The sequence below is a fragment of the Pongo pygmaeus genome, chromosome 15 (genome assembly GCF_028885625.2).
Source record: "Pongo pygmaeus isolate AG05252 chromosome 15, NHGRI_mPonPyg2-v2.0_pri, whole genome shotgun sequence".
Lineage (NCBI taxonomy): Eukaryota > Metazoa > Chordata > Mammalia > Primates > Hominidae > Pongo > Pongo pygmaeus.
In genome coordinates, this window is record NC_072388.2 from 40,217,953 (window position 1) to 40,244,709 (window position 26,757).

The following is a 26,757-nucleotide window of genomic DNA, read 5'->3' on the forward strand; positions in this document are numbered from 1 at the left end:
AAAAACTAATTGACTTACAATTCTATTAATGACAAAATTTTCTTTACACCACTGTTATGTTCCACCACTTTTATTTAAAATTATTTATATTAGATACTTGATATATTCCAAATGTATCACAGTATAGCAGTGAAGTGAATGAAGGTAGTGATTTTTGACACTTTATTATATTACTCTATTTTGTTACATTTGTATCTATAACACACTCATAATTAGCATAGCTTTATAATAGATGCTGATCTCTGATAGTGCCAATCCTCCAACATTGTTGTATTTCCAAATTTTCTTCAGTTTTCATGATCTTTTAAAATTTTTTATTTCTTTTTTAAAAAAAACCACAGCAATCATTTAGGTTTATCCTCATACTCATGTTGCCTTTTATTCCTTCCTCTATATCTTTCTTGTATTATTTTCTTCCTCGCAAAGACTCTCTGAAATTTCCTTTATTGTAGGTAGACTGCTGACATAGTTTTTCTTTTTGTTTATCTGAAAATGTTTCCATTTTTTTCTGCATCTGCCCAAATATATTTTGAAGCCCGTGTGTGTGTGTGTGTGTGTGTGTGTGTGTGTGTGTGTGTGTGTGACAGAGTCTCACTCTGTCACCCAGGCTGGAGTGCAATGGTGCAATCTCGGCTAACTGCAAACTTCGCCTCCTGGGTTCATGTGATTCTCCTTTCTCAGCCTCCCAAGTAGCTGGGATTGCAGGCACACACCACTATGACCGGCTAATTTTTGTGTTTTTAGTAAAGACAGAGTTTCACCATGTTAGTCAGGCTGGTCTCGAACTCCTGATCTCAGGTGATCTGCCAGCCTCAGCCTCCCAAAGTGCTGGGATTGCAGGAGTGATCCACCTTGCCTGGCCCTGAAGCCTCTTTAACTGTTAAATGTACATTTAGCATTACCATGTTCTCTGGGAGACACTGACATATTGATAATCATGAAATACATCTCAATCCTGAAAATACTCATTCTTCTGAAATCTATTTCAAATAATATGAAAATAGCCCCTCTAGCTTTTTTTTGGAGTGGTGTTTGAATAAGGTAGCTTTTCCATTCTTTTACTAATTTATTTTATTTGCATTTTTGAGTTTAAAGTGTCTTTCTTTTAGTGGACATATTGTTAGCTCTTGCTATTTTATTCTGCTTGATAATTTCTGCCTTTCAATTGCAGTGTTCAGACCACTTATAATTTATGCAATTATTGAGATGGTGGGTTTTAATTTTCCACTTCGTTATTTTTGTTCTATTTGTCCCCTATATCTTTGGTTCATTTTTCTCTTCTTTTCTTGCCTTCTTTGAAAATAATTGAGTATTTTTAGGATTGTATTTTATTTCCTCTGTTGGATTATGTACTTATACTTCTTTGTTTATTTTTTATGGTTTGCTTCAGCACTTATAAACCTTTACCTTACCAAAGCTTCCTTTAAATGATATTATACCATATCATATATGGCAGCAGTCCCCAAACTTTTTGGTGCCAGGGACTGGTTTTGTGAAAGATGATTTTTCCACAGATGAGAGGAAGGTGGTTTTTCAATGATTGAAGCACTTTACATTTATTCTGCACTGTATTTCTATTATTATTACATCGTAATATATAATGAAATAGTTATATAACTCACCATAATGTAGAATCGGTGGGAGGCCCGAGCCTGTTTTCCTGCAACTGGACAGTCCAATCTGGGAGTGATGGGAGACAGTGACAGATCATCAGGCATTAGATTCGTATAAAAGGCATGCAATCTACATCCCTCATATACACAGTTCACAATAGGCTTCACACTCCTATGAGAATCTAATGCCATATAATGACAGGACATGGAGTTCAGGTGGTAATACAAATGATGGAGAGCAGCTGTAAATAAACATGAAGCTTTGCTAGCTTGCCCACTGCTCGCCTCCTGCTGTGTGACACAGAACAGGCCACTGACTGGCACTGGTCCATGCCCTGGGGTTGGGGACCCCTGATATATGGTACAAGAAGCTTACAATGGTTTATGTCTATATTTTTGCTCCTGTCCTTTGGGCCATTGTTGTCTTATAGTTTACTTCTACGTATGTTATAAACTCTACAACATAGGGTTATTATTTTTATTTTAAACAGGCAATTGCATTTTCAAGAGACAGACAATGGGCAAAATAATACCCACAAGATATTTATCATTTGTATAACTTCATTCTATCTAGTTTCATTTTTCTTTTGCCTAAAAAAGTTCTTTTAGCATTTCCAGTAGTATAAGTCCACAGGTGATGAATTTCTCAGTTTTTGTTTTTTCAAAAAGTAATTATTTTTCATATTTAGAGTTTTCTTAATACACTAATTTAACCTTTTTTCTTTCAGTACTTTAAAGATGTCTTTCAACTATCTTCTTTCTTACATATTTTCTGAGAACAGCATACATCCATTCTTATTTATGTTCTTCTATATGTAGTGTATGTGTTTTTCTAGCTGTATTTGAATTTTCCTCTTTATGAGGTTTTTTTTTTTTTTTCAGAAAGTTCATTATACTATGGCTTGGTGTAGTTTTTAAGATTTCTTTTGCTTGGGATTTGTTGAACATCTTGCATCGGTGGGGTTGTGATTTTTTAAAAATTATCTTTGGAAATTTTAGCCATTGTTGCTTCAAATTTCTTTCTTCATGTATGCTTTCATTTTTCTAGGATTCCAGTGACACTTACGTTAACCTGCTCTGGAGTCTCACAGGACACTGATGCACTATACCTTTTTATTTCTTTATTTTTTTGGTTCATTTCATTGTGTTGTTGTTAGTATATTTGTGCTTTATTTTAGGCAGTTTCTATCACTATGTTTTGACATTCTTTAAACCTTTCTTCTACTGTGTCTACTCTGCTATGAATACCATCTTGTTTGTGTTTTTCATTTTGCATATTGCATTTCTTATATCTCCAGGTGTTATTTGATGTGTTTTATATATATTTCATCTCCTTACTCATCATGGTCATGTATTCCTCTAAATTTTTGATCATATGGTGCATCTTTAAAGCTATTTTAATATCTTTGTTTGCTAGTTCTATTATCTCTTTCTTTTCTGCATTTTCTTCTATTGATTGACTTTTTCTGACTTGGAATAATATTTTCTTGCTTCTGTTCCTTCCTATTAATTTTAGCTGGATACCAGACATAATGACTTTTAAATTATTGGTTGTTGGATTCAGGGTGACCCCAATGCAGATCTTGGGAGCTTTCTCTATGCATCTTCCTCCTCTCTCATACCTGCATCTCTCTGAACTCTATCATTGTCCACCCAACCCAACCAAACTTCTAGGTTCTATTTGAGTCACTCTTTCCTGTGCTGTAATAAAACCTGGAAACTGCCTCCACACAGAAAGTTGAAGCAGTTTTAGGGATAATCTCATTGCTACTCTTTTTTTAGCAATTAAAATTCTGTGCCAATTGTTGTCTCATGTTTGAAATATATAGCACTTTTTTTGTCTTTTTTTTTCTAGTGGCTTAAAAAATGGAATAAGTATATCAGTCTCTTCAGTAGAGGTAGAAGCAGAAATCTCTATTTTTCCTGAATTTTCAAAGTGTATTTTGCTGAACATGGTATTATATGTTCATAAATATTTTATTTCATTTCGTTGTTGTGTAGTTTATATTTTATATTTGTTTTGTCATTACAGGAATATAACTTTTTTTCCCTATTGCTATTTGTATTTTCTCCTTGTAGTTTTTCATTAGTTTATATTTTATTTTTTATTTTTATGATGCAGCAGTATCTTCTGTACTTAATGTTTGTGTCTCCTCCAAACTCACATGTTGAAGCGCTAACCCCCAGTGTTATGATGTTTGGACTTGTGCCTTTTAGGAGGTAATTAAGGTTAGATGAAGTCCTAAGAGTGGGCCCTCCCAATGGAATTGGTGCCCTATAAGAAAAGATACCAGAGGGTTTGCTCTGTCTCTCTTTCTAACACATGAAGATATAGTGAGAAGGCAGCTGTCTGAAAACCAGGAAAAGAGCCCTCACCAGAACTCAACTCTTCTGGCTCCCTGCTCTTGGATTTCCAGCCTCCAGAACTGTAAGAAAATAAATTTATGTTGTATAAGCTGCTCAGTCTATGATACTTTATTATGTCAGCCCAAGCAGAGTTACATTATTTTATTTATTGTGCTGGAGTTCATAGACTTACTTGAATCTATTTCATGATACCTTCTAACAGCTTTAAATGCTGTTCGTTATATCTCTGAATATTGTTTTTTTTTTTCCATTATACGGAAGTTAATTCTTCTGCCACTTCAATTACATGTATGGCAGATTCATTCTCCATGTTCCATTGATATTTACTTATCTTTTCTGGTTTTTTGTCCTTATTCCTCTTAAAGTTTTATCTGGATATTTACTCCCAATTGTGTGAGAGCAGATATGGCGTAAGTATTGTTTCCAGTTGAATGCAATTGGGAAGAAGTAGATGCAGGAAAGTTCTCTGCCTTTCCTCTATTTACATAAAAGAGGGATATAAATTTAAAAAAGACAAAAGATGTTGCATCTCCTCTGTCCTCCAAGGAGAACAAAGAATAACCACTGAAGACAACTATAAACAATTATTTACCTGGAGATAGCACCAAAAGAATCTACATTAACATGCTTTACTTTATCTACTACTTATTTACTTTTCCACAATTTTCTGCCTATAGAGGTTCAAAGTCGTTTTTCTTTGACTTATCACTTTTCCAATAATTAACTTTTCTTTGAGATGTCACATAAGCTGCAATTCAAGGACAATTTTTTCAGAATTACTAATTCCTTGGGTACCTCCCATGTGCATGTTAATATACACGTTAATATACTCCTGTTTGTTTTTCTCATGTTAACGTGGAATTACAGAAGTCTGTTCCAACTAAGAACTTGAAAGGTTGAGGAAAAATTATTTTTCTTCTATACTGTTTTCCAACTTTCTAATTTTTCTTTAAAAATACCTAATTTCCTACTAAACTCATTTATTGAGTTTACAGTTTTAGTTCTGATAATTGATGTTTGAAGTTTCTAAATAAGTTATACTTTTCTTCCAGCATTCTAAATTATGCCATTTAATTTATAGCTCATATTAATTAAATTTATTTTAAAGACCATGTCTGATAAGTGGTAAGTCAAATATTTTCTTGTCTTTTACATTTTTTGCTATTATATCCCTTACTTCTTTCTATGCAGTCAAATGTTGCCTTTTTATTTGACTGATTTATTTTTAAATTTTCTTCCAACTATTGGATATAAAAAATTATGGAAATAATTCCAGTATATGGATAATATTTTAGTAGATTAGATCACATGGAGGATTTACCTTTGCTTAGAAATGGCAAGTAAGCTGGAGGCATCTTCCTCCTCTCTGATATCACTTGATATTCACTTGAATCCAACTAGAATTTGAATGAATACAGACCTAAATGTCAGTCATTTTGAGGGCTAGCCTATTTGTAATGCACACATGCCCTTTGGAGTAGCCCATTTTTATTGCAGTCAAGATTCTGGTATTTCTACAAAGGCTACTCTACCTGGAAAGTCCCAAACTCCATTTACTGTTCTTCCAGACCCAAGGGACTCTCAAAAGCTATGCTCTGCATCTTAGCCTCTCACTCACTTCTATTTCACTATATAATCTTCATTTGTATCTAGGATTATGTGTGCTGTTCTTTTCTACTTTTAATTTTCCCATCATTTTTTCTGCATCTGCTAAGATAAACGTAGTGATTTTATAATGTTTAACTAGCTTTGCATTCCTGGGATAAATGTTTATTGGCTAGGACTTTTTAAATGTATTTTTTGACTGGTTTTCTAATATTTTCATAAACAATTTGCATCTGCGTTTATGAGTGATTTTCCTGTAATTATCTTTTTTCTACTTTCAAGGTTATGCTGCTTCATAAAATGCATTGGAGACTTTCCCCTTTTCTGATTTTTTAGGAATGTTAGTGTATAATTTAAATCATTTATTCCTTGAAAGCTTTCTCGAGTTTGACAGTGAATACACCTGAGCCTGGAATTTTCGTTGTGGAAGATGTGGTATTATAAATTCTACTTCTTTGATGATTAAAGGACTATTCAGATTTTCCGTTACCATTTAAACTAGTTTTGAGAGACACTTTTTCTAGGAATTTGTACTTTAAAGCTAAATTTTAAAATGTATTGTTATTTACTTATGCATAATCAACTTTATTATTATTTTATGTCTGCATTTTCTGTGGTAGTGTTCTCTTTTTCATTCTGGATGGAATTCCTATTTGAGTCTTATTTTTCTTCTTAATATTACCAGTGACTTATAAACTATTTGTTCATTTTGTCCTTTAAAGGTACCACTAATGACATTGTTGATATTTTCTCTGGTATGTTTGTTTTCTGTTCAATTTCAGTTCTTATCGCTATTTCCTTCCCATTACTCCCATAATTTATTTTAATATGTTTTTTTCCTAACTATGATGGATTTTCTTTTTCTACTAATTAATATTTGGTCTTCTTCTTTAATATACATGTAAGGCTAATTTTGTTTTTTTTTTAAGGGCTGAATTAGTTGCAATACATATTATTGATACGTAGTATTTAATAACTATTGAGTTTAAAATATATTCTGATTTATAAAAAAGAAGTTTATCAGTGGATCATTTCGGAATGTTTCTTATCTTTTAACAGTTATGACTAATTTAAAGCTTAATTCATTTTGGTAGGGAACCATGGTCTTTATTATTCCAGAAAGAAATATGTTAAGACAATGCCTTATGAACTAGTTTACGGTCCAATTTTTAAATAAGCTTTTAGCATATGATATGACTATTCATTTTATAATTGTTGGGCATTATGAACTATACATTCAGCTGTTAATTATGTGACTAAATCCTTTATATACTTAATGGCTTTTTTTTTTTTTAGTCTATCAGTAACAGAGAAATGTGTATTAAAATATCCAGATATTATTTTTGCTTTACCTATTTCTCCTCATAGTATGACAGACTTTTACTCTATATATTTTGTTGCTATGCTGTTTGGTGATTAAAGATGGTATTGACTTTAAGAGTTAAAAATGTTAACATTATTAACCCAGATTATCTGTATATATTTTTTCCTTAATACCAATTTGATTACCTAGTGTTTTTTTTAAAAAAAGTATTTTGGAAACCATTCCAACTTTATTGAAATTGTCATTTTGACACTCATTATACTATGGATTATAAAATAAATACATCAACAATAACCTGGAGGCAAGGTGATAAAAGATCTGCTATGTATCATTTTCTCTACAAATGCAGATGATCAGTCAGTATCAGTAGAAGAGTTCTGAAATAGTTATTTACCTGTCTCCTCAGCATAATGAATGTACTTGCTTTTAAGGAGTGACCAATTATGTCTGAAAATAAAGTAAGATTAATAGGCAGTAATAGGTAACAATGACTCAACTTTTTCCATATGATGTATTTTGTCAAAGTGGACGGCCATTTATTTCCCTTAACTTTGTCTAAAATATTTACGCATTTCTGATATGGGAAGTAAAATTTTCAAGACTGAATAGTATTCAGGTTGATAGTTTTTGTCACAATCATGCCATTTTAAAAAATGTTTCCTGTTAACAGTATCACTGATTAACTGTGTTCAGTTTTTTTACTGATAAAAGTGTCTTTGATGATACTATGTTTCCATTAAGAGGATTATTTCATCTCAACTTTCAGGTAATACTGCTGCAAGAGATGAGATAATATCTATGATCTATGTTTTATTCAAAGATGAGGCTATTCTGAAAATTTATGCTAGGTAAGACTTTTGAATGTCACTATGAACTAAGAAGTAATTACTGTGGAGTCTTTGAATATGAAACATCATATAAGCAATACAGTTCCTTTCCTTTGGCTATCCAATATGGTTGAATAACAATTTATTATACTTTTGCAGCAAACATGATTAATTATCGGGGGAATCCACCCCCAATATTTCAACGTATGTTCTTTCTATTTTCCATAAGTGTTGGCCTGCTAAGAAATAAAGAGAAAGAATACAAAGGGAGGAATTTTACAGCTGGGCTGCCGGGGGTGACATCACATATCGGTAGGACCGTGATGCCTGCCTGAGTCTCAGACCAGCAAGTTTTTTATTAAGGGTTTCAAAAGGGGAGGGGGTGTAAAACAGGGAGTAGGTACAAAGATCACATGCTTCAAAGGGCAAAAAGCAGAACAAAGATCACATGTTTCTGAGGGAACAGGGTGAAAGGCAAAACAGAACTACTGATAACAGTCTATGTTCAGCTGTGCACGTATTATCTTCATAAACATCTTAAACAACAGAAAACAGGGTTTGAGAGCAGAGAACTTGTCTGACCACAAATTTACCAGGGTGGAGTTTTTCCCCACCCTAATAAGCCTGAGGGTACTGCAGGAGACCAGGGTGTATTTCAGTCCTTATCTCAACCACATAAAACACACACTCCCAGAGTGGCCGTTTATAGACCACCTTCCAGGAATGCATTCCTTTCCCAGAGTATTAATATTAATATTCCTTGCTAGGAAAACAATTTAGCAATATCTCTCTTACTTGCACGTCCATTTATATGCTCTCTGCAAGAAGAAAAATATGGCTCTTTTTGCCTGACCCCACAGGCAGTCAGACCTTAGGGTTGTCTTCCCTTGTTTCCTAAAAATCACTATTATTCTGTTCTTTTTCAAGGTGCACTGATTTCATATTGTTCAAACACACATGTTTTACAATCAATTTGTACAGTTAACACAATTATCACAGTGGTTCTGAGGTGACCTATATCCTCAGCTTACAAAGATAACAGGATTAAGAGATTAAAGACAGGCATAAAAATTATAAAAGTATTACTTGAGAACTGATAAATGTCCATGAAATTTTCACAATTCATGTTCCTCTGACAGGGCTCCAGCCAGTCCCTCCATTCGGGGTCCCTGACTTCCTGCAACAATTAATTTGAATGCTTTTCTAAATCACATGTAAGGCACACCAAGCACACAGGTTAGATATGAGATAAAATGCATTCTGTGCACTCTGACATACCAAAGTCCTACGTATAATAATGCATGTGTATTCTGTTTTTGAAATAGTTCTTTTCCAGTAAAATTTCATAATATTGTAACTTTTGGAATATAATTTTACTAGAAAACTTTTTTTTTATATTTTCTCACCTCATGGTGTAATCTTTGTTGTCTCTAATGCTTAAATATTAATTCAAGAGACCCATAAGACCACTGCCTCCTGGTAGGGCAACACTACAATTTATTGTCCAACTGGGACAATTTTAGCTGTAAAAATGTTAATCCAAAGAGCATGGTGGGGCCACAGTTGTCAACTGGGACTCCCCCAAGCATCACTATTATATACAGTTATCCTACTCCTAAGAAAACAAAATAGAACTAAATAGTCACACTGCCCAAGTTTGATCCCATGAATGAGAAATATGGATGAAGCACAAAAGCAGATCACTAACTAACTACTTTCTAGCCAGAGATTTTCACTAAGTTCCTATCCTGGATGTTCAGTTACTTTGAGGGCTCATCCACTTGTATGTCCTAAATGTTCATTACATGCAATATATCTGAAATTAAATTCATCTTTGAAAATCTACTCTCCTGTCTTTATATTCCTTTGCCACATGCAGAAACAAGGGAGTTATTATACGATTCCTCCTCTCACTCACTTCCATAATTATTCTTTCACCAACTTCATAGATTTTATTCATTATTATCTTTCTTTATTCCACGCTTTGGTTCTGCCCATATCAACTCATATTTATAAATGTGACCCCCCCGAAATGATGAAAATAATATAATAGCTCCAAAGAGCTCCAAAGAGCTATTCCAGAAATTTTACTGTTTACATTCTAGGATCTGCTACATTTATTCATTGCTATATTTCATCCATACCCCCATTTGACTATTTCTCCTTCCTGTGTATATGCTTTGTAATAATACTAAACTGGTCATAATCTCTGTCTAACATATAATAATTCAATACATTCTATGCCTGAAAATATGACATTTTATTCTTGTAAATTATTCTTCCTTTTTTGATCTAATTTCTACTGTATTTTAAAAATTAAGTTCAAATATTACCTCCTGTAAGGCTTTTCTGATTCATTTAATTTACACTTGTATTTGTATTGCATGTTTTACTAGTTTTATCTTGGCAGTTACTAAACTTCATTATAAGAGTTGCTCTATTTAGCTCTCTCCTCAACAGGAGTGTAGCCTTCATATACAGGATAAGCGCATAAAGGAATACAAAAAAGTACAGTGTGGGAAAAGTTCAAGATGAGCTTAGATGTGAGGGTACTGACATCAATAAGTGAAGGTACCTTTCTTGAGATGGTGGTGCTTTGGTAGATAAAATAAATCTGTATAGAGTTAATAATAAGAATATACGGTTCATGCTAGTCAGAAATTGTAGAAGATGCACTTTGAGTTCAGGAATTTTTCTAGAATCAGTTAAGCATTGCAGCATATAAAAAAAGGCATAATCTGCTTCAAAATTGTGGGGTTTTCTTATTCCATGTTTGTTAATTGTGCAATGTGGTCATATTTCCTAAGATGCACAATTATTGAAACCTTTAATTATAAATATTTAAATATATATGTCTGTAGGTATGTATATATACAAATATAGATCTATGTTATGCATATTTATGCATGCTGTGTATTCTAATTATGCATACACACATCTGTTTGATATATATACTATATATTCTTATAAGTGGGCTATAAATGTTTGGCAGCTAAGTAGGTTAAAATTTATGCTTTAGAATATTTATTAAATGTTCAGACTTCAGACACTTTTCAAAAGAAGACATTTATGCAGCCAACAGACACATGAAAAAATGCTCATCATCACTGGCCATCTAAGAAATGCAAATCAAAACCATAATGAGATACCATCTCACACCAGTTAGAATGACAATCATTAAAAAGTCAGTAAACAACAGGTGCTGGAGAGGATGTGGAGAAATAGGAACACTTTTACACTGTTGGTGGGACTGTAAACTAGTTCAACCATTGTGGAAGTCAGTGTGGCGATTCCTCAGGGATCTAGAACTAGAAATACCATTTGACCCAGCCATCCCATTACTGGGTATATACCCAAAGGATTATAAATCATGCTTCTATAAAGACACATGCACACGTATGTTTATTGCGGCACTATTACAATAGCAAAGACTTGGAACCAACCCAAATGTCCAACAATGATAGACTGGATTAAGAAAATGTGGCACATATACACTGGAATACTATGCAGCCATAAAAAAGGATGAGTTCATGTCCTTTGTAGGGACATGGATGAAGCTGGAAACCATCATTCTCAGCAAAGTATCGCAAGGACAAAAAACCAAACGCCGCATGTTCTCATTCACAGGTGAGAATTGAACAATGAGAACACCTGGACACAGAGTGGGGAACATCACAGACGGGGCCCTGTCATGGGGTGGGGGGAGGGGGGAGGGATAGCATTAGAAGATATAACTAATGTAAATGACAATTTAATTGGTTCAGCACACCAACATGGCACATGTATATATATGTAACAAACCTGCATGTTGTGCACATGTACCCTAGAACTTAAAGTATATAAAAAAATGTTCCAGCTTAAAACTGTCATTGGATTTGTATTTGTGTGCCTTAAAGACACTTTTTATCTTAGGAATGGGCATAATACAAATAATAGACAATTTTATTCTTGTACATAAAATTAATTTAGTAGTTACTTTCTAAAAATACAAAATCAATAAAAAGTTTTTTCAAAAATAAAAAAAATTTTAAACACAAAATGTTCTTTGTATTTTATGAATTCAAAAATCTGAGTAATTCTTTGAATAAAAAAGTTTTTCTAATCACCTGTTAAAGATTTATATTACAATTTTATTAAAAACATCATTTTGCTTAATGATAATAGTCATGTGATTATTGTAGAGAATACACAAAATTATCAGGTAATATATGTCATTCATAAACTTATTATTGAGATAATACCACTGTTAAAATGTTGCTGCCATGTGTTTTAATAAGCTTAGTGCATGTGAATACTCATGGTAGATAAGCAAATAGGTTGAAATTATATTTTACATAGAGTTTCAGATTTTTAACATGTTAATTTTTCACAGCTATTTCCTCTATATTAGTCTTCCAAAATATGCTTTTCAAAAGCCTGGGTAGTGTTTTGTTATTTATATATACCTTAACAAACGTATACTTTGCTGTATTTTTTATAGTTTTATAAGTACTTTAGTATATCACATAATTTTTGTTTGCATCTTATATTAGCAATTAATTAGGGTCCCTTACTAGGCATTACTATATCAATGTATATTAATTCTATAAAACTACATATTATAGAATTCCTCGTGAATCTCTGATCTTATTACTCTATTTAACAACCTCACAAGCATGGCAACATTTTCGCCCATCTGATGGTTTCATTTCTTGCTTTGGGTATGTTTACTAAACAGGCACTCCTAAATATTTTTTCAACTAGCTGTTGCAGATAATAATTCTTTAGTATTTTTTCACGTCTTCAATCATTGAAGGTTTTAAATATTTTTGTAATATTTGCTTATTATTTTTATTTCTAATTGTATATTCTCTTTGTATCCTTTACTTATTTTAAAAATTAAATTGTCTTTATTGATTAGTAAGAATATTTATCTCGTGTACTTTCTGCTCACATTTTCCTACATGGTTACTAATATTATTTCAAATAGTTTTTAATCTACCAAATCTTAAATGTATATTAATCAACAGTATCAAATATTTTAGTAATTTTTAATGTCTTATGCAGAGAAAGTTTCTTTTCACAGTGAGATCAGATAAATAGTCAACTGTGTTTCCTTAGCATTTTTCATGGCATTTGAAAGTATTTATTTATTTGGAAGTTAATTTTGAAATTATTTATTTATTTGGGAGTTAATTTTTCTGAATACTATTAAATATGATACCTTAGCTGGTTTATTTTTCTCAGTATTTAGACAGTTTTCCTAATGCCATTTGTTTTTGAATATATCACCTTCCTATTTTGTGATGATTTTTTAAATTCTACACCTAAGTTTAGTCATTGGAATGTATTTCTATTTATCAACCTGGCAAATCTTACGATAGCATTGTTCTGTTTTAAATATAAATAGCTTTATAATATTACTTAATACCTTATTGGAAAAGTGCTCTGTCCTTATTCTTTTTCTTTCTTTCTTAAAGTTTCTTAGCTAAATTACTATTTTTTCTCTGCTTAGAATTTGCTCAATTTCCAGCCAGAGAAAAAGTTTTGGATTTTACACATTTAAATTATATTATATAAAATAATCAAAGTTTTTACATATTTATGTATGTATGTATATATGTATGCATATATTTATCTACTCATCTGTCCATCTATCTGTCTGTTCATCTTTGAGAAAACTAACATCCCAGTGATATTCATTTGTTCCATTCAGACTATTTCTTGATTTTAGTTTTTAAGTATTTCTTACAAGAAAATCTCTAATTTACTCGATGTACCATACATGTATTGCTTGTCAATTTTGAATTTTTTAATGTTTGGATTTCGTTTTTAAAAATTTGTTGGTTTTATTTTTTAAATGTCTCTCTTACTTTATTATGTAGTTTTTCATATCTTTATTATTGATTATTAAAATAGTACCAAAATACAAGTGCCCCATTATTTGCACACATGTTTTCCTCTTGGAACTATCTCTATCCCCACTTTCACTTAGACTTATTCCTCTCTAGACATGCTCCAAACTGTTATCCTCAGACCACTCTTCATTACTCACCTTGTTAGATCATGGAATCAACTTATTTCTTGGTGCATAGGATTTCTTATCACTTGAATTAATCATTTTATTGTAGCCATCTTCAAATACTTCATGAGAAAATTTGGGGGAGTAAATCTTGTTGAGCTCTTCCGCATCTGAAAATATTCTTAACTTAATTTTGTAATTTGGCCTACACGCATTGTTCCACTTTCTGTTAACATCAATGTTGCTGATTAGAATCCAGGATTTATGGTACGTGTCTTCTGTTTTTCCTCTCTAGAAAATTTAAGAACTTATGTTTGACTTATTTATTCATCCACTAAGTAGTTGCTGTGTGCTGGCTATGGTTCTATGTTGTGTGCTTAAAACAGAGCAGTGGGCAAAGTAGGCAAAATTCCTGCTCTTACGTAGTTTACCGTAGAGCTGGCAGAGAAAGACTAGCAATTTCCTAATGATTAGATCCATGAATGTATCTTTTTACATGCATTGTGTTAGACTTTCAGCAAGCCCTTCTAGTCAGAAATAGTGTAATCTTAACCAACAGAAATTATCTTGTATTAGTTTGTAATGACTGAGTTCACTTTTTTTTCCCTGAAACATTGTCTCATTAGAGGTAAAAGTTTTTATAGTAATCTTTTGCAACTTATGCCTTTTATCTTGGACTCAGTTTCACTTTTCACGTAATCACACAGGTTTTCTACTATTTTAACATTTTGACTTTATTCCATATACTCATTTTTGTCTCTGATCATTTATTATAGTGTTATATTCATTTATATCTCTTAATCTTTCTGAGGCTACTCTAGTTGAGGTTTTCTTGTGGTGTATGTGCTCTTTTTATCATTTTACCTTTTATTACTCTTGTTTCTGTTTGTTTTAACTTGGTCTCTGGTTTCCCGTAGATGACCTGGAAAACTTAGTTGTATGTCCAAACTTTAAAATAGAGTATAAATCCAGTTGGGAGCACTGTGTAAGATCTAACCTTATTGACTAGTGAACTTAGCTCACGGGTAAGTGCATAAATTGCTGGTTGTTGCACTGGGCCAAGGGATCACTAAACGTCAGAATATGAAGACCTTTTCTGTAATGTACAAATAACCAAAAGTCTGCTCTAATTTTTCCAAGGGAGTTCATTATGGTTGTTTTTTTTAGGAAAATCTTTTCCGCTTTTTGCCTGGGAATTTGAAGGTTGGATTGCTGCCAGGCATTCTGTGCACAGCAACATGTGTGTATTGAGGGGGCTCACTGCTGATCCAAATACAAACTTAACAACTAATAGCACTGTTTTCTACTGCACATTTCACTTCTCCTTTCCCTCATGCTTAGTATTTCTAGGTAGAACTTCTTTTTCTGGTGTTCTGAAACATTGCTTGCTTCCATTTTCCAATACTATAACCCCTCTTCTACAAGTTCTACAAATCTGATTTGTAGACACTAGAACTCCTTTATCAACTTTTTTTCTCTCTCCTATTTGTTAATATATTTTTTGTTGATGGCTTCAGACTGGTTTTCCTCATCACTGTGGATACTTTTCTTTCTAAATTGATTTACTGTCAGTTTTATGGTAGGGTATGTGAGGAGATAAACACATTTGGTGGTGTTCTCTGTCCTTTGGAATTGAAAGTTGAGGAAGTGTGGCTCTTGATGCTGTTTTTGCCATTGTTGTTTCATCACTTATAAATAATGGGTGGTATTTAGTATTCGTGTCCTAAAAATCCTCTTTATAAATAGTGTAACCAATAAAATGATATCTCAGGCTATGAATTAGAGTCAATGGAGGGGAAAGGAAAGGGAAAGGGAAAGAGAAAGGAAAAGGGAAAGGGAAGGGAAGGAAAAATTTATCAGTGATCAATTATTGGTAAGATAATGGACTAAGTATTTTTACTTAATATGAATAACTCACCTATTATATCATATATAATTGACAGCAGCTAATATTTCTAAAGGGTACTTCCAAAATTTGACACCTTACTGATGTACCATGTGGGTCACTTAAAATTTCAAGTTGCATCACATCTTATAATTATTTGTGTATTTTCCTTCATTTATCTTTAATTGGAGGATTTTAAATGGCAGAACTTATGTTTGGTTGATATTGTTGTTTCTTAAAATACTGATCACAGATGAAACCAAAAGAAATTATTGGCAAATGTCCTTAAGTTAAAGCTAATTACTGCAATGATATATTATTTTAGTTTATAATTCTGGACTCTACTTCCTCAAGTATAAGTAAACTAAAATTGGTAAAAGTGAGAAATTTGTATTAACATATAGGTTATCAATACTTATACTTTCATTTTAGATAATGAATTCTGACTTTTTAATATGTTTTCTAATAATTGAATGATTATATTAAATAATTAAACAAAAATATATAACAAATTTTATGTAACAAGTACATTATTAGACAGTAGAGATATAGGCAAAAAACTCATTACTACTTTATTTAATATGAATTCAGCTGTACTCTATATAAATATGAGATACAAACTAAAGTCTATAATTCCTAACAAATAATATGTTTTAAAAAAAATTAAATGCAGCATACACGGCAAATCAGAGGAAAACATATACAATAAAAAAGTAAGTCTAAATTCTGTGTCTCCTAACTCATAAAAGATTTCCCTGGAGAAAAAAAAAACTGCAGTGTCTTTTCAAGGAAAATATAAAAATCACTAGTATTGTCTAAGTGCTTTACAGGAAGAGGCAAATTTGTCTTTTTAAAAAATACTAGCTCTAGAGAGCAGGGTCTTCAAGAAAAATATGTAATGTTTAGGGACTGCTTCACTTATGAGTCAGATAAAAAGACTGGATATACATATAAATTATTTATACTTTTCAACAATCCTATGGCAAAATTAATGGGGCACTCTTGTTTATATATAATGACAATATCACTATATCTAACAATATCAGAGTTATATATATGTACATATTACATACTATACATGTGAAAATATTGGTACAGGAGTAAAAAAAACTGATTTTGAAGCCTGGTATAATTTAAACTTAGTTTCCCATACTTAGCACTAAATGATGTGTAAATATGCACAAAAATATTCAACCACTCCATATCTGCATATAAAAAATGGAACAACAATCCTCCCTTAAAAACTGTTATGAGGATTAAGTATATGTATGTTTGTAAAGCACTTAGATTCTGTGTATCCAACTAGTAATAGGGATTCAATTAATGTCAATTAAAATCTTGCATATTTTTAAATATTATTCTTTATCTTTCATTTTGAAATTAGTATTCGAGAGTAATGTAGATCTTTTAGTCATCACGCCTACCTACAAGGAAACGAACTGCATATATGTTAGACAAAAGTCCTTGATCTTATACTTTAAGTGTTCTTTTCCAGTACCATTGATAGATAAGTTACTCCAGAGTAAAGATTTTCAGTGCTCCATCAGTGTTCTTCCATTTTTCTAGTTTTCTCCTATGCCAGTTTACTTCTCTACAAGAAGGATCCTTGAGGAGCTTGAATCTCACAGCATGTGCTCATTATCCCAGATGTTGGGGCACTGAAGCACCATACAGAGTGTGTTGGAGATGGTAAATAGCTTTTTTCTCACCCTGCCAGCTTTGAGTGATTGGTAGTAACTGCATAAATTGCTCTTCTGAGAATGAAAGAATGCCTTAAAACCTGCAGGAGAAAAGCAGCATGTTTCACCGGGTGGAAGGGATGAGTCTCATCTTACTTGCCGGTTCCTTGACATCCCAAGTGGCTCTTAAGGTTGAGGTACACCTGCCAAGGGGTGTTCACAAGGAACTGGGAGGGACCTCCATGAAGAAGCAGAAAGGGGAATGGACTCGAAATTCCCAGAATCTGGAAATTGAGGAAGTCTTATGGTGGAGAAATTAGACGAGATGAAACAGGGTTAAGGTGGAAATTTTTTGCAACTGATTCAATGCATCTTTCTGTCCCTTTTGAGTCATCTCTCAGCAGTATTAAAATGGCAACAGCCAGCCTTAATATTGTCAGAGAAAACCAGAGCTAGATAAAAGTTAAAGCAGTAAATGGGATTTTACTTAGGGACTATTGCAATAGTGGAAAAGAAACCTAAGTATAGATATGGGCTCAAGTCGGAATACAGCAAAGACAAATGGGGATTTATAGCCAAGGAGCAGGTTGTCAGGGATGGGAATTGAGAGACGGAAAATTACTAAGAGAAAACATCAGAGGCAGGGAGGATCTGGCTAAACTGATTTGACAGGATTCTTGCTGAAGGCAGGCCAGGGTGATCAAATACTAAGGGTAGGAGATAAGGAATTCCATCAGGTATGAGCGTAAAGGTTTCTTCCTAAAGTGATTTAGCAGGACTCTTACTGAAACTAGACAATGCAAAGAGGAACACAAAACCCAAAGGTCGAGTCCTAGTTGAGAAAAGAGTTTAGAGGAGCTGGAAAAATGTTTTGTCAAGGAAAGTCTATCACCATAGAATAATTTAATAGGCTAGGATAAAATTTTCTTAGCCCAGAGTTTTGTGGTCTTTAAATTTTACATGCAAACTGAAAACCTTTGCTTCCAGTTAAGTAAATTTTAGGCTAAAATCATAGTAAAGATGACATTCATAGGCAGGATTTTTTTTTTCCTTTTCTGTAACTTTAGGCTCCGAAAATATCACTTACTCAGAGTTTAAATTGTTTAATAGACAGTAGGAAGTGGGAAGAATATATCTAAGAAGGTTGAAGAATTACTTGATAGTGAGATGATGGCAGAAAACAGAAATGAAAGGGAATTGTGTATTACTGAAGACAAATTGTAAGACCTTTTATTCAACATAATGCTTTTCTGCTTATGTTCTTCTGTAAATGGAAAATAAATTTAAGAGTCTCCTGTGTCCTATTTAATAATGCAAGTTGCCTTAGTGTTGGTATCAAGTCAAAGTGAAGCTCTTGACCTATACCTCACAAAACAAACAAAATAGAGTACTATAAAGATATTAGTGGTTTTAAGTATGTAATTATTTATGTGTAAAAATCAGATAAGTTAATAAATCATAGCAGGTATGAATTATCACCAGAACAAATAATATATTTCAGTACTTGTCATTAAGATTCTTTTGATAGCTGATGGATGTGCAGTTTTTAAGTTTCATGTATATTCTTTTCCAAAACTACATACAGTACATACAGTAATTGGTTTAAAAAAGCTAATTCAACTCATTGAACAGTGCATTTATGTGCATATAGCTTTTTTTTTTTTTTTTTTTTGAGACAGGGTCACACTCTGTCACCCAGGTTAGAAGGCAGTGGTATGATCATAGCTCACTGCAGCCTCAAACTCCTGGGCTCAAACAATCCTTCAGTCTCAGCCTCCTGAGTAGCTAGGACTACGTGCACCCCTTTGTGCCAGGATAATTTTTTTTTTTAATTTTGTGGAGATGGGTCCTCATTTTGTTGCCCATGCTAATTTTGAACTCAAGCAATTTTCCTGCCTTGGTCTCTCAAAATGATGGGATTACAGGGATGAGCCCAAATATCCTTTTAGTTATGTTGTTGTTTTAGAACATTTTTGTCATGATATGCTTATAACAGTAACTAGAACATAGCGAGTTCTCAAAATGTAACTGCCTACTGGATTTATCAAGACAGAGGAAATGCAATGGAGAAAGAGCTTTACACAGGTAGAGCCAGCTAAACAGAAAGCCAGAGTTTTTTGTTTGTTTGTTTGTTTTTGTTTTGTTTGTTTGTTTTGAGATGGAGTCTCACTCTATCACCCAAGCTGGAGTGCCGTGGCGCGATCTCAGCTCACTGCAACCTCTGCCTCCCAGGTTCAAGTGATTCTTGTGTCTCAGCCTTCTGAGTAGTTGGGATTACATGTGCATGCCACCACACCTGGCTAATTTTTGTATTTTTGGTAGAGGCGGGGTTTCACCATGATGGCCAGGCTGGTCTTGAACTCCTGACCTCAAGTGATCCGCCCAAAGCCTCTGAAAGTGCTGGGATTGCAGTCGTGAGCCACCATGCCTGGCCCAGAGTTTTATTACTACTCAAATCAGCCTCCTTGAACATTTGGAGGCTAGAGTTTTTCAAAGATAGCTTGGCAGAGAGGGAGTTGCCTAGTGAATGAGTATTGATGATTGGTTGGGGATGCAATCATAGGGGTGTAGAAAATTGTCCTAGTGTGCCAAGTTCACTTCTGGGTAGGGCCCACAGGACAAGTTGGCAGACCTGGATGGAGCCATTTGGTCATCAGAAATGCAAAAGCCTGAAAAGACATCACAAAGGCCAATCTTAATTTCTACAATGATGATATTACCTGCAGGAGTAATTCGGGAAGTTGCAAATCTTGTGACTTCCGGAATAATGGCTGCTAATCATTTATGTCTACATCTTGGCAGAATTCAGCCTCCTCTCATCCTCCTAACCTGGTGGTCTTTCATTAGTTTTACAAAGGTGGTTCAGTTTTGGAGAAGGACTATTATCATTTAAACTATAAACTAAATTTATCCTAAAGTTAGCTTGACCCAAGCCCTGGAAAGACTAAGGGAATTTTAGAGGTTAAAGGCAAGATGGAGGTTGGTTAGATCAGATTTCTTTCACTGTCACAATTTTCTCAGTTATAATTTTTGCAAAGGCAGTTTCAAAAACATATTTGTTAAATGAATAAATAATTGATTTATTCTCTTATTTTCTTTTCTACTTTTTAATTGCCTTATAATGTTCTGAATGGAAACTGATATTACCTCTAATACCAATAAACCTCCAGAATAGAAATGTGCATTTCCTTTTTTTTGAAATGTCAGCTCATTAATTCTAGAAATTATCACTATATTAGCTATTACTTGTAAATATCTTTAGGCCATTAGTGATGGTAATGGTTTTACTGCATAAGGAATGAGGATGAAAGATCAATGTGAATCAAAAAGCAGATGGAGGGTAACATTACTAAAATTAGCTACAGAAGAAAAGTAATAAATAGCATCTGTATTTTCAATTGAAATAAAAATTTGATTACTGCAAAACTATGTGCCTTCTTTGCTTTTGAAGCAAAGGTTTGGATGTCAGCAAATGTCTGAACATTTTTATCAGAAAAAATATTGGCCAGATTGGTTATTATGAAAGTGAAAAATATCAGGAATATTAGATTTTTATTTTTATATATTATAGAATAAAATATAGAAGAACAACTATATCGATTATGCAGATTTGGATAATTGGAAGTTCTCACAAAACTCCTCAGGGCATACTTACATAAGTTTTATATAAGTAGAGGATACGTTAGAACAGGAAGATGAAAGTGAAGACAAACGTAGGAGCTGAGTGACTTCCTGGTGCAGCTCCTCAGAGTGGTTTTCTTTTTGGTTGTTGCACAGCATACCTTTTTCATCATATTATGAATTATCAGGGTATGTATGAGGAATCTTGGTCACACGGACTGAGGCATAAGTTTTCAGTGGACTCTGCCCACTGGTCTTGCAGACAGACCTACAGATCTGCAGATGCAGATTTCCCCCACAAAAGACAAACTTACAGTGCCAGTTGTTTGCTAGCCCCTGGCAGCCATCTCAAAATATGTCAAAGAAATATATTTTGGTGTAAAATATTTTTATTCCTTTCACTAGCTCATCTTGCCCTTACTTTGACTGAGGGTCAGGATTAGACCTTCAGGAGTCTGAGAAATAAGCCTAATGATACTTCAATTAAACTGTAAGATAACCTTTAACATTAGCCTTGCTAAATTAGATAGGTACATATCTAGATCATTGTAGGTAACTTAGGATCCTCAGAAATTGACTGCCTTCATTGTGCTCAGCATTCAGGGAATACAGACGTATGAGCTATCTGTCCAGCCAAAGGCTTTATTGCTTTGTTAGGGAAAAGGGCTAAAAAACATAAAGTGAAAAATGTACTAGATGGATAGTCAATTGCTATTTTATTGTACTTTACCATTAGAGAAAAGGAAGTTTTGTTTGCTAGAGTAAGCAGAATGATATTCCTAGAAGTGATAGCACTTAAGATAGATCTTGAGTAACTAAAAGCTTTGCTGTGATTACATGTGATAATACTAAGTATTCTGAGTACCTTTAAATAATAAACCAGGGCCAAAGCCACATCCTTTATACTGGGAAAGTGAGCCCAGATGTTGGTGGATGATGAAATTGGAACACAGTATGATTGAAGTTTGGCTATGGATTAGGACTGGGGATTCATTTCAAATAAACTGAATTCTGGGGATAATTCAGCTAAGCAGATACCCTCAACACACAAACAGGAAGTACGCCTGCCTACTTACTGTACACAGACAGATCTGAAGAAGCACACTGATCTCACTGATGAAGAGGTCTCATCAGCTTACTGCTGGCCTGGAAAGCTCCTTTTATATGGAGACTAAACCTTTAACAGTCAAAATTGCAGCAGCCTGGGAATCTAGAGCCTTTCTGAAGCCCTACCCCTAAACTACTAAATTAAGTGGCCTAAGTCTGAACCCCTATGTGCTACTCTAGAGGAGCAACTACACTGCTACCTTTTACTACTTACCTAGCACCTTCCAGAAAAGACTAACTTGCATGGCTGTTGAAGGAATTCATACCATCTAACGAGTCAAAAAATTAATATAAGAAGTAAAGAAATAAGATACATTCTGTAAGAAGGATGTGTAATGCAAACATCCCGAATAATTTGCTGGTATTTTTAGGTATAATCCAGAACTTAAATGATGTCTATAGACTTGATTTTCTACCTATTGAAGAAATATGAACTGGTTAGAATTGCCAATTAGTTTAAAAGTAAAACTTTTTTTTTAGCTCAACATAATATGATCGTTTCGTATCCATTGAATAGGGGACACATTAAAGAACAGAAATCACTTTGTTAAAACCTGTTAGCCAGAACTACAACTGCAGATGATATGTTATCAGAATGCCAGCATCTATATTTATGCGTAATACACTTTTAATAAAGTAAGCAATAGTTCTAGAATTATCTTAGCCATTTGAAGAATATGGAAAACATCTGATGAAAAGCTATTTCATACACATCTACTGAATCTATCCCATGATCTAGGCACTGAAATCTGAGTAAATGAGATCTGAATGCTCTTTGCAAGAAGATCCTGAGTACTATGTGTGAAAGTTAGAAAGTTAGAAAGCACAGACCACCCTGTCTGCTTGGAGGGACAATGAGAATATTTTTGGTGTATTTTTAAATTAATGCATACTAATAGGAACAGCATGTGATGAAAAGAAACTATAGGTAGCAGTGGGTTAATAAGAATTTTCCATGTTACATTGATTTGAATGAAGATAGAAATTACCATGAGCCCCCACCGCTTTTATTTTTAATAATTGGCTTCCTATACTGGATGACTTTGGGCAGTTAGATATTGGAAATGTAAAAAATAATTTTGAGGCTAATGCCATCAAAGTGAATAATTTTCACAATGTTTATCTCCAGGACTCCTTGTAGTCTAGTCCTGACCCTCAGTCAAAGTAAGACCAAGATGAGCTATTTGGTGATTTAAAATGTGCTGTTTAAAGTTTGATACCTTAATATCCTACAGTGCAAATATGTAGACAAGCTAACCCCCAGGATTAGCTTGTCTACATATTTGCACTGTAGGATATTAAGACAATGCCTGTGTCTTGAGCCTGTATAATTATATATGTTAAGAAGCAGAAAGAAAGTGGAGGGAGGGAGGAAGAAGAGGAAGTAGAGGGAAGGAAGGAAGGAAGGAAGGAAGGGAAGGAAGGAAGGAAGGGAGGAAGGGAAAGAAGGAAGGAAGGAAAGGAAGGAATCGAGGGAGGGAGGGAGGGAGGGAGGAAGGACCTATGAGATTAGTTCTGGAAATAGTATACCCAATTGTGGCCAGACAAGGAAGGAAGCGAGGGAGGAAGGAAGGAAGGGAGGGATGAAGGAAGGAAGGAAGGAAGGAAGGAAGGGACCTATGAAATTAGTTTCAGAAATAGTGTACCCAATTGTGGCCAGACCTATTAATCCTGACTAAAGCAGATGTAAAAACACTAAAACAAGATAAATCAAAATAAGTAAAACTCCTTCTAACTTTTCAATAATGAATTAGATGTGTGTCATTTAATGTAATTCACTATTAGGATAAGCTAAAGGTAAGATAACTTTCAGGCTTTGAGTGTCAATTGATTGCTTATTAGGTCAGGAAGAAATCCACTCCAGCTGCTAATCACGACCCTGCATTGTGCATTTGATTATAATATTGTCCCATAGTATAGGTTTCTAGACACTTTACTTGATCAGTTATTCATTCTAAAACACAAAGTCCTCTATTCATCTGCCACTGTAACTACCATCAGCTTTAGCAGAAATATGCCTGCTGTTGAACTGCAGTTATGTGAAGCAGGAGGACATTTCCTGTCCTCAGATTGTTCTTCCTTTATAGTACAAAGTGCCATATGGCTATAGTTATCTGGATTTTTTAGTCTAACGAAGCACAATTATTCTGTTTTAGAAAGTAGTGTTTAAAATGGCTAATTCAACTAGGTAATGTCCATTAGTAGGAAAGTGATTAAACAAATTATGAAATAGTCATGAAGTGAATATAAAATGGAATAAAAATGAGTCTAGTGTGTTTTCATGAAAAGTGACTATAACAAGTTAAGTTTTAAAAAGCAGTTTAAAATAACATAATTGATTATTTGTATTATATCTAAAATAGTAGGCAGTCACCTTACTAAACTGTTTTATTTTTTTAATTCTTAATGCAACACTGAAATATTGAGAGGGTGGCAAAAAATGATACAGGTATAGCAACCCAATCATTACATTTCTCCAAGTGACAGAGCTAGGATGTGAACTGAAAAAGTCTAATTTTATAAAACTCTTCAAAATTTAATTAAAATATATAAGCCAATTAAGGATGTTAAGAGTGTCTATAAATTATTAACAATATTACCTCTGGATGGTAGCATTATGTTTTATATTTACCTTTGTCTAATATTTTAAATATATGTTTATGTATTTTTATATTATATTTATATATTTTTATATTTAATATTTATCGTTTTTTAAATTATGGCAAACAAAAGAAAGATATTTAAATATTAATCAACAAAGCGATAGCATACAGATTTATAGGAGATACACATACACACATTTATGTTTTTATTTAGTGTAAAAATACTATCTAAAAATACTGTACACTCCTGATTTGAGTCATTTCCAGATAAGAGGTAATGAATACAAGAGGAATGAAAGGTAAGTATGTCAGACAATTACTGACAATCTGTTTATTTAGCATCTAAGGGAAGCCAAGTTTACCAAAACTATGACCAGAAAGTGTGGATAGCAGAATAAGTCACTTCAAATCTATACTAATGTAAAAGTCAGCTTTCAAATAATATCAAATTTATCTTTAATAATAAAAATTAACATTATAATTAGTGTTTCTAAAGCTGTGAATTCACTGAGTTGATTGAACTTATGACATAATTGTAGACCAATACACAGATTAACAGACATTCTACTGTAGTTTACTTCAGTGACTTTTATTACTCTAGAGAATTTAGAAAACCAAACCTAAGAAGTTCATCTCCACCAGTTTTTGCCTGAAGAGCTATAGGTAACAACACATTACTGCCTCATTGAGATCCACAAATTTTGTTAATTTTCCTGGCCTACCGGGAAGACCATAGCTACTTGTGAGGCTGGATGCTTGTTAAGACACAGAAGAGGTGCCAGTTTTTTGGTCAGAGCTTTGTAGGCAGTAGTTTCATGTCTGTTCTAAAAGCCTTGGTAGTAATTGTGGGCTTATCATCCATAGTAAAATCAGAATTACCCTCAATATGACACCCAACGTATTGTTGATTGTCTCATTTTCCTATCAGATCCAGATAAAATAGGAGAATAGTTTTTCATTGACTTACGCAATATTTACATGGCCATTAAAAAGAAAGACACAGGTTAAAATTATTTTCCTAAATTCTGAGGTAGAGTGAAAATGAAATACTATTTTAAAGGTTGTATTTTACTTTCCAAAAGTGTTATATTTATCATTAAGTTGTATTAGGAAGAAAGTAAGAATACTTCATCCCATTCTCATCAGAAAATAAAAACAAAATTAAGACATCAATAACACACCCAAACAACCTGCCAACCTTAATGCTGTCTTTTCTGTACTGTCCTTCTTAGTTGAAAACACTCTTTCTAGTATGCAGCTATTAGAAAAGCCTTCAGGCAAGCATGAGGAAAAGCAGAAACTACATGTTGATGATAAGACTTGATGGTTGTGTTTTTTTTTATGAAAATAAAAATGATATCTGAATAAAGGACAATAAAGCCATCTATTAGATTAAAATACAGAATTATTTCATAAGGATTTTTTTGGTGTTTTTCCTGAGGATGAGCATAATGTGGACAGTAAGGGCTTAATAATAAAAAGATAAATTTCTCAATTTTGAAAGGTGCAAATAATCTGAACAGACATTTCTCCAAAGAAGGTATAAAAATAGTCAATAAGCATATGAAATGACATTCAAAATTATTAGCCATTAGAGACATGCAAATTATAACTACAATAAAATAGCATTTCTCATCCACTAAGATGACTACAATAAAAAGACAGACAATAACAAGTGTTAGTGAGCATGTGGAGAAATTAGGATTCTCATATATTGCTGATGGGAGTGTAAAATATTGCTGCTACTTTGGATAACAGTTGGTGGTTTCCCAAACTCTTAAATATATGGCTAGATATGACCCAGCAGTCCTTGCCTTGGGTATACATACTCAAGAGAGGTGAAAACATATATCCACATAAATACTTGTACATAATTGTTTATAGCAGCATAACTCATAATAGCCATAAAATGGAAACAACCCAGGGAACTATCAACTGATAAATCCATAAATAAACATGGTATATACACACAATGAACGATTGTTTATTAATAAAAAGGAATGAAGTAATGATATGTACTACAAACTGCGTGAATCCTCATCACACTAAGTGAAAGGAGCCAGAGAGACTCCACATGGTAAGATTCCGTTTGTATGAAATGTCCAGAATAGAAAAATCTACAGAG

General features: G+C 33.3%; 1 protein-coding gene across 4 annotated transcripts in view; it reads left to right on the forward strand.

The window, feature by feature from the left end:
• The window catches only part of LRFN5 (leucine rich repeat and fibronectin type III domain containing 5), a 306,102-nt gene that overhangs the window by 184,224 nt on the left and 95,121 nt on the right, over positions 1-26,757 (forward strand). The gene's annotated exons all lie outside the window — the stretch shown is intronic.